The following is a 10,235-nucleotide window of genomic DNA, read 5'->3' as shown; positions in this document are numbered from 1 at the left end:
TATATATATGTTGTGTATATATATATATATATATATATATATATATATATATATATATGAAGGTGAGTCAAGAATTATCTGCACTCTGGCTTAGAAAAGACAAATACATCATTTTTAAACATAATCTGCTTGCTTTTCATTACATTTTGTCCATCTGTCAACAAGCTTTCATATCCCCTTATTAAAAACTGTTTTAGGCTGAACTGTGAGCCATGAATGCATGTCTTCACTTCCTCACCAGAGTTGAATCTTTGTCCTCGAAGGGCTACTTTCAGGGGACCACACAGGTGAAAGTCTGATTAAGTAGCATCAGTATCATAGGGAGGATGCTTTAACACCTCAAAAGGATGTTTTTTTTTTTTTTTGCAGAGTGTCAACAATGTGGGTAGAGGTGTGTGGACGCCCATTGTTGTGCAAGTCACAACACCCTTGGATGGCAGTCCTTTGTGTGTAATCCAAAATTTAGGCTTCAGCTCTTCATTGAGCATATCACTGTAGTGAACACTGTTGATTGTTGAACCTTTTTCCTGATAGTGTACCAATACTGGCCCTTGAGAATCCCAGAAAACTGTTAGCATTCATTTTCCAGCTAATGGTTGACTTTTGAACCTTTCTTGGTTGGTGATTGAGAATTTTTCATTCTATACGCTGCTGTTTACTCTCAGGCTCATAGTGAGGAGTCTCATCACCAGTAACGATTTTTTTAAAAGAAACGTTTTACCTTCCTTTGAGTATCTGCCCAAATTTTCTTTTCATATGTCCAAATATCTGTGTTTATGCTCTTCTGTGAGCTGTTTTGGTACCCATCTCACACAAACTTTCGAAACCCAAGTCTATTGTGAATTATTTCATAGGCAGAGCCATGGCTGATTTGCAAATGACTTGCCACATAATCCACTGTAACTAGTCTGTTCCACAGAATCATTTCATGTGCATGCTCAATGTTGTCATCAGCTGTGGATGTAGATGGAAGTTTTAATATAGCCAGAGTATGGATAACTTTTGATTCAACCTTGAAGTTACTTACAGCATATATATTACAGTATCTACCTATATCCTCAGCTATCTTTCCGTTAATCATACTATAGTGGCTTTCATGTTGTTTTGATGTTGGAAGCTATGCCACTACTCTTACAAATACCAGCAGTGTCACCCATAGTAGACAGGTTTCAGCAGAGCTTCCAGAGGAAGGAATAGCTGATCCAGTTCTAAGGGATTTGCTCCTGGAAGCCTTATGAATTGCAGCTAAACATAGTCTGATATAGTGCTAGAAGATGAGCTTGTCAAGTTGGAAGGCACTCAAAATACAAGTAGAGTTGACCTTAATGATGTGGATACAGCAAAGCTTTTGGGACCTTTATTTGCTAATGGGGCACAAGTCAAAATGAGAAGAAACAGCTGCAAACATTCATTAATATTCAGACCATGGAATGTACAAAGTATGACACTAGGAAAATTGGAAGTCTCAAAATGAAATGGAATACAAAGATCAATATCCTAGGCATTAATGAGCTGAAATTGACAAGCAGTGGCCATTTTGAATCTGATAATTACATGGTTTACTAGCCGGGAATGACAAATTGAAGAGGAATGAGTTTGCATTCATTGTCAAAGTGAACATTTCATGATTTATCTTGAAATACAATGCTTTCTGTGATAAGATAATATTGATACACCTGCAATAAATACCAGTTAATACAACTATAATTCAGATTTATGCACCACTGGCCTAAGCCAATGAGGAAGAAATTGAAGAATTCTACCAACTTCTTTAATCTTAAATTGATCAAACAGGCAATTCAAATACAATATTTTAGTGACTGGACTGCAAAAGTTGGAAAAAAAGGAGGATCACAAGCTAGAAAATATGGCTTTGGTGATACAAATGATACTGGAGGTTGCATGATAGAATTTTGCAAGACTAATGACTTCATTGAAAATACCTTTTTCCACAGAAATAAATGATGACCATACATGTGGATACTGGCAGATGGAATACATAGAAATCAAGTTGACTACATCTGTGGAAAGAGACAGTGGAGAATCATTATCCAAAACAAGGCCAGGGGGTGATTCTGGAACAGACCATCAATTGCTCATATAAAAGTTCAGGCTGAAGCTAAAGTACATTAAAAAAAATCTGTAAGAGCCAAAATATGACCTTGAGTATATCCTGCTTGAATTTGGAGACCATTTCTGGAACACTAGTGATCAAAGACCAGAGAAGTTGTGGGATGATGTCAAGAACATCCTATATGAAGAAAGCAAAGGTCATTAAAAACACAGGAAAGAAAGAAAACATCAAAGTGAAAATCAGAAGAGACTCTGAAACGTGCTCTTGAATGTAGAGTAGCTAAAACAAATAGAAGAAATGATGAAGTGAAAGAGCTGAACAGAAAATTTCAAAAGATAGCTCAAGGAAATAAAATAAAGAATTATAATGAACTGTGCAAAACCCTGGAGTTAGTAAACCAAAAGGGAACAACATGCTCAGCATTTCTCAAGGTGAAAGAAGTGAAGGAAAAATTCAAGCCTCCAATTAATACTGAAGGATTCTATGGCAAATGAGTGAAAGATGCAGGAAGCATCCAAAAAGATGGGAGGAATACACAGAGTCAATGTACCTAAAAGAATTAGTCGATGTTTGACCATTTCAGGAGGTAGCATCTGATCAAGAACTGATGATACTGAAGAATTCCAAGCTGCACTGAAGGCATTATAGAAAAACAGAACTCCAGGAATTGACAGAATTCCAGTTGAAATGTTTCAACAAATTGATGTAGGGCTGGAAATACTTACTAGTCTATGTCAAGAAACTTGGAAGACAGCTACCTGTTCAACCAGCTGGAAAAGATCCATTGTTGTGCCTATTCAAAAAAATGTGTCTCAACAAAATGCAGAAATTATTAAACAATATCATTAGGATAAGCATTAGACTTCTAACCAAAGGTTGGCAATTCAAATCCACCAGCAGCTTCACTGGAAAAAGAAGAGGCTTTATGCTCTCGTAAAGATCAACAACATTGGAAAACCTAGACAGGGTTGCTATGAATTGGAATCGATAATTACTGGTGGAATTGGGTTTGGTTTTTGATTGATTTATCACTGCCATCATACATAAGTACAATTTTGCTAAAGATCATTCAAAAACTGCTTGTAGCAGTACATCCACAGGGAGCTTCCAGAAATCCAAGCTGGATTCAGAAGAGGATATGTAATGAAGGGTATCATTGCTGATATCAGATACGTTTTGGATGAAAGCAGAGAATGTTAGAAAGACGTTTACTTGTGTTTCATTGACTATGCAAAGACATTCAACTGTGTGAATCATAACAAACTACCAACCTACCTACCTATATACATACCATATGTGTATAAACAATACCTTAAAAGTTTTAGGATTTGTATCTGTATATGTAAATTATAAAGCTTTTAGTTTTATATGTGTGTGTGTTTACGTGTGAGGGTGGTATTTGGTGGTACTGGTACTAGTTGTCTTCAAGTTGGTTCTGACTTATGTTGACCTTAAAAGAATGAAATGATACCTAATCCTGACCCATCTTCATGATCATTTGTATGTTTGAGTTCATTGTTGTGGACATAGTGTAGTACATTCCAACCTAAGGGGCTCATCTTCCAGCATGATAAAGGACAATATTCTGTTGTGATCCATAAGGTTTTCAATGGCTAATTTTTGGAAGTAGATAACCAGGCCTTTCTTTCTACTCTTAGTCTGGAAGCTTTGCTGAAGCTTGTCTACCCTAGATGACTGTGCTGGTATTTGAAATTCTAGTGGTGTAGCTTCCAGCATCATAACACACAAGTGGCCACAGTATGACAAACTGATAAGCAGATGATATATTCATGTTGTTTGTTATTAAGTGCCATTGAATTGGTTCCAGCACATAGTAAACTTGTATATGGTTTCCAAAGAGAGCTGTTGATGGGTTTGAACTGCCAACCTTGTGATTAGCAGTTCAGTGCTTATCCTCCAGTGCCATAGCAGTATATATATATACAACACATGTGTACATATGTACAAGGTGTGTATATGCATGTGTGTAAATGTATGTATGCATATATATATATGAGTGTATATATGTATGTGTATGTATATGCATGTGTATATATGCTTGTTGTTGTTACGAGCCATTGAGTCATTCTGACTCACAGCAATGCTGTGGTTTTCAAAGAGTGACTGGTAGATTTGAACTGACCCACCAGTGTATATGCATTCATATATGTATATATACATATATACATGTGGGAGAAACATGAGGCTTTCTGCTCACTTAAAAATTTACACCCTCAGAAACCCTGTGGAGGGTCACTATGAGTCAGAACCAACTCAAGGGCACCTAACAACAACATATATATACATACATTTAAAGAATATCAATCACTATTTAAAGAATAAGAATCATTGGAAAGCTTAAATACATACAGGTTCAAGTCTTATCTTCATCACAGTTGGACTGTTACCTCCTCAGGTCATGTTCTAGTTGTAAGACTCAAAGAATATAGTAGCCCCTAGTGGATGATGGAGTTCTTGTGTGGCACTATAGGATAAACACTGGACTGCTAATCTTGAAAACTATACAGGGTTGTTGTAAGTTGGAACTGACTCAATGACACTTAACAATAACAGTGAAAGATGGGTTCTAGAATCTGAGTGGTCATTTAGTCTACCCTTCATCTACAGAGGAATTCCTTCAATAAAGTCTTTGTTGAGTGGTTGTCTTTCTCGTGTTTGAACTTCTCCATGGGAAGCAAAGTCACAAGGTTTACTTATACCGACTACGTTCTTGAATATAACCTGTAAAAAATACAAGTTGCTAAGACATGTACCCATACTCTGCTTATGAAATTTATTTACATACTAAAGCAAATGAGTACCTTTTTGTTTTTGTGGATAAATTTCATGTTGGTAGATTTCGTCTATTGTTTAAGTAATTTGAAAACTGTTTGGCTCCTGATTATGTAAACTAGCATTCTTTTACTGATCAGCATGTTGCAGATCACAACCTCAAAGTCATTTGTGACCATATTAAACAATTCAGAACTGACAGTCCAACACTTAAGTTGGAAACCTTCTTCCAGATTTATAGTATGCCTTAAGCAGCACTGTTTGGATTATTCAACAACTTAAAAATCTTTCTACTTTATATTAGCCAGCCCACAGTCCTTTCTCAAGGATATCATGAGACTCTTGGTTCAATAAATGTCATACAAAACTCATAATAATCTTTGTTTATAAAATTCCTTTAATTCCCAGTATATAATTTTTTAAAAAGGGAAAATGCATTTAGCTTGGCATGACTAATTCTTATTAAACCCATAGTTTATAGAGATCACTGTTTAGTTTGGGAATGAGTGTAATTGCCTTTTAAATAATTAGTTCTCATCGTATTGATCATTTATTCATAATATTTATGATGTTGTTATAATTTCTTAAATATTGCTGTTATTTCATCTATTCAATCTGTAAAAATAATCATAATTTTGATAGCTAGCATGGACTGAATATTTATTATGTGTGAGGTGCTGTGTAAAAATGTTTTATATTGAATTATCATTCTAGTCCTATGAGGTATATTCTCTTACCCTAATTTTGCAGGTGAACAATGTGAAGTATAGAGTTGTTAAGTAACTTGCCAGGAAACACACTTGACCCTAAGTCTATCTGACTTCAAAGTCTTTTTTCTTAGTCGATACTTAACTCATATTACCTTTCCTTGGGATACAGTGGTTCAGATGTGGAACCTTAAACAAATTGCCTCCAGTTCCTTATCAACAGTTAGTTCTACCCTTTCCAGTTAACCTTGGTGACCAGTTTTCTGCCAGAATTAAATGAGAGAGAGAAAATGACATGATCAGTGAAGCAGTTCTGCTTCTTTGTTGTTATATGCTAACCTAACACCATTATCCTCAAGCTGGGGGCTTCCCCTCCCAGAACGCTTCCTGCTCTGAATTTCTTGTTTTCATTAGCATCCTTACCTCATTCTGAGCATTAATCTTTTTCACCAGTGTTCTTTGCAGAATTACTCAAAGTTCTTGGGCATGCCTAATTTTATCTATCTTTTATATATGCTCATTAGAAATCTTGCTGTTCAACCTAATTCATCTCGTTAGATTCCTCCACTTTTTGTTCCTCAGTGGGGCCTTTGAATTGGTCAGAATCAAAATACACACTTACCCATTGTCATAGTTTGCCTTACTTCTGGTAGAGTCATTACCATGGTATCAGTCAGCAAGTTTTTTCACTGGGCCAAGCATATGCTGCATGGTCTGCCCATTCTTTACTGACTTCCTTTGCGAAAGGACTTTGCCTGGTATTACATGCGATACATACATATATTTTTTCTAGCAAACCCTTCAGTGATGGTGGTGCAGTGTTTAAGTGCTCTGCAGCTAACTATTAAATTAGTTGGTGGTTTGAACCTACCAGCCTCTTCCAGAAGCAAAATGTGACAGTTTGCTTCTGGAAAGATTTCAGCCTTAGGAACTGTATGGGGCAGTTCTACTCTGTTCACTATAAGTTAAAATTGACTGGATGGCAATAGGAACAGACACTTCCAGCATCTTCATGAGATTTCTGGGGAAATGCACTTAGAATATCAAGAAAACAAAGAAGCTGCCATGACTATGTCATATAGAAAACCCCCCAAATTTCAGCCACAGAGTTTTTGATGTGGAGAAGGGAAGGGACATAGAATAGTGGTTTATAAGCCAGACTTGGAGTGAATCAAACTTGGACTTAAGTTTCAACTTTGCTATAGGTGACAACTGAGATGAAACTATTTCTTGAACTTTAATTTGCTCAATTGAAGGTGAGGATGTTTCTTAACGCAACACAAGTGCTCCTTTAAACTCCAAACCCCCTGTCAGTCAATTAGTCAGTTCTGACTCATAATGACTCTGTATAGGGTTTCCAAGGTTGTAAATATTTGTGGGAGCAGAAAGCCTCATCTTCACTACTAACCTAAAGGCTGGGGGTTCAGAACCACCCAATAACACCACAGAAGAAAGTCTTGATCTGCTTCTATCAAGATTGTTGTTGTTATTGTGTGCTGTCAAGGAGGTTCCAACTCACAGAAACCTTACATAGGGTTTCAGAGGAGTAGCTGGTGGGTTTGAACTGCTGACCTTGCAGTTAGTAGCCAAGTATTATCCTATAGCACTGACAGGGCTCCTTACAGGTGCTTGTTGTTGTTAAGTGTTGGGGTGTTGTTAAGTGTAGGATTTCCAAGGAGCAGCTAAGGGGTCTGGACTGCTGACCTTGCAGATAGCAGCCCAGTGCACTTAATATTACTAAGCTCCCTGTTGTTGTTAAGTACTGTGGAGTTGATTCCAACTCACAGTGACCCTGTACGGGGTTTCCGAGGCTGTAAATCTTTATGGAAGCAGAAAGTCTCATCTTTCTCCTGTAGAACCACTGGTAGTTTCGAACTGCTGACCTTGAGGTTGGCAGCCCGACTCCTAACCACTATGCTACTCAACTCCATAGCCCCAGGTAAAATTTTAATTGCCTACCCCGAGCTCCTTCAAAGCATAACCTATTATTCCCAGAATATCAAAAAACTTATGACTCCCACTTTCTAAGATGTAACCAATTTATAAAGGCTTAGTGAATATTCTCTGTATCCTGCAAGCTGTTTACTCTTGTTTAATTTTGAGTAAAGAACAGAGGTCAAATTGATTAAAAGACATAGTAGATAACTGTGATATCTTTTATGAAAATGTCTTTGGGGATCAGGACAGCAATATACAACAAGAGGGAGGTTTGTAGAGGAAAGATGTAGGTAATAGGAGACACAGCAAAGAGTGGAATAGTTCAAATGAGTAGAGGTAAATACTGTTAACTGTTGGTACATGCAGGGGATTGCAATCATTGTTATGAAGCAAAGTATATGATTTTCTGAATGTAAAGCTGATGATCTGCTCTGTAAACCTTTACTCTATTCACAATAAAAATTTTTAAAAAGAAAATGCCTTTGGATTTTAAAAAGAGGGGAGGGAGTTCAGGCAGTAAAAGCACTGTTCAGAGCTTGGAACCTGTTCATTCCAGTTCAACCCACTGCTAAGAATTTGCATTTCCACCCCAGATATATGGAATCACAGTGTATACATAAGGCTCACTTGGGGATCTGTAAGAATGCCAATAAACTGTAGATTCTGATTGAGTATACCTGGGGTGGAAAGGCAACTTCTCAGCAAGGGGTTGAACTGACTTGCAACAGTTTGAAGGCATGGTGTTATTCTGATGTAATTTATACAGTGCCTTCCCCTGAGGAATGAAGAGAATGTTTCTCAGTATCCTCAGCGAATTAGCCTATCTTTTTATCCCGACTCAGTCACTCAGGCAATATAATATCTGAATGCAAGAAATAAATTAGACTCACTAAATTTAAGGATTTTCACTTAAAGGAATTCCTTCTGGAGTTTCTTTTTTCCTCCCCTCATTTGAAATTGTTCTTCTTTGGGCACTATAAGGGCCATTGACCCACATTAAATTAATTAGCCATTACACAGTAATTCCACTCAAATGGCTTTGACTAATATCCTTAATAAAGATATGCCTTAAAAAGATATTGTCAACTTGAATTCCTCTCACATAGCAGAGTTAAGAAAACATGCGTTTAGCAATTCTTTCTGTAATGTGGCTTTGGGGATAGCAATGATATTGGGTAGATAAAGCTGAAGGACTATACCTTGATGAGTTGATTATTCACATTCACCCTTTGTTAAAAGTCACACAGGTATTTTCCATTAACAGTTGCTCTGGATCAGAAATCAATGCTGTGCCTAATTCCAACCAACTCCCTCCCTTCCTCTCACCTGTTAATATTAATTTCCACACTTTGGACTCACATTGGCCCCAGCACTTAAGACTCATCAATCATCAGAACTAGCTGAAATATTTTGGTATCTGCATCTCTCCTTCCAACAATTTATCTTATTAATTATTTAATGAGCATTTGCTAGGTTCCAGACATTTTTTTTTTTAACCATTCAGTGTTCCCTTGTTCTGTTCGAATTACTACCTTTTGGTCTATGGACAAGTTCCTCACGAGCATGATTAAATGTTCTGGAACACTCATTCTCTACAGTGTTAATTCATAGATTGTCATGATTCACACAATCGAAAGTCTTTGCATAGTCAGAAAAACACAAGTAAACATCTTTCTGGCATTCTCTACTTTCAGCCACGATTCATCTAACATCAGCAATAATCTCTCTTGTTCCATACCCTTGTCTGAATCCAACTCAAACCTCTGGCAGTTCCCTGTCAGTGAACTGTTACAGCCATTTTGGAATTATTTTTAGCAAAAATTTACTTGCATGTGATATTAATGATATTGTAGTATGATTTCCACATTCTGTTGTGTTTTAAATCAGGATGGATACCATCATTGTATTCTTCCACCATACTTATTCAATCTGTGTGCTGAACAAATACTTCTGAGTAGCTGGATTATATAAAAAAGAACATGGCATCAGGATTGGAGGAAGGCTCATTAACAATTCATGATATACAGATGTTACAACTTTACTTGTTGAAAGCAAAGAGGACTTAAAATACTTACCGGTGAAGATCAAAGACCAGAGCCTTCGATATGGGTTGCACCTCAATACAAAGAAGACAAAAATCATCACCACTGAACCAATAAACAACATCCACATAAATGGAGAAAAGATTGAAGCTGTCAAATACTTCATTTTGTTTGGATCCATTATAAACACTCATGGACGTAGCAGTAAAGAAATCAAACAATATATTTCATTAGGCCAATCTGCTACAAAAGACCTCTTTAAAGTGTTTAAGAGCAAAGATGTCAGTTTGAGAACTGAGGTGCACCAGACCCAAGCCATGTTATTTTCAATAGCCTTAAATGCATGTGAAAGTTGGACAATGAATAAGGTAGACCACAGCAGAATTGATGCATTTGAATTATGGTGAATATTCAAAGAATATTAAAGGTACCATGGACTGAGCTACAAAACAAAGACAGACTAGGAAGAAAGAGTGACAAACTACTTCGAATCGCTAGTCACTGAAAACTCTATGCATAGCAGAGAAACATTGTCAGATATAGGACTGGAAGGTGGGAGGGCACTCAGAAAACGTTTGTGGTAAAAAAAATGCCTCCTCAAAGTAGGGTTGACCATAATGACATGAATACAGTTAAGCTCGGGGGAGAAAAGCACACAGAACCTGCATTTGCTGATGGACA

Source organism: Chrysochloris asiatica, unplaced genomic scaffold (genome assembly GCF_000296735.1).
Source record: "Chrysochloris asiatica unplaced genomic scaffold, ChrAsi1.0 scaffold00002, whole genome shotgun sequence".
Classification (NCBI taxonomy): domain Eukaryota; kingdom Metazoa; phylum Chordata; class Mammalia; order Afrosoricida; family Chrysochloridae; genus Chrysochloris; species Chrysochloris asiatica.
Note: the sequence above shows the minus strand (reverse complement) of the source record.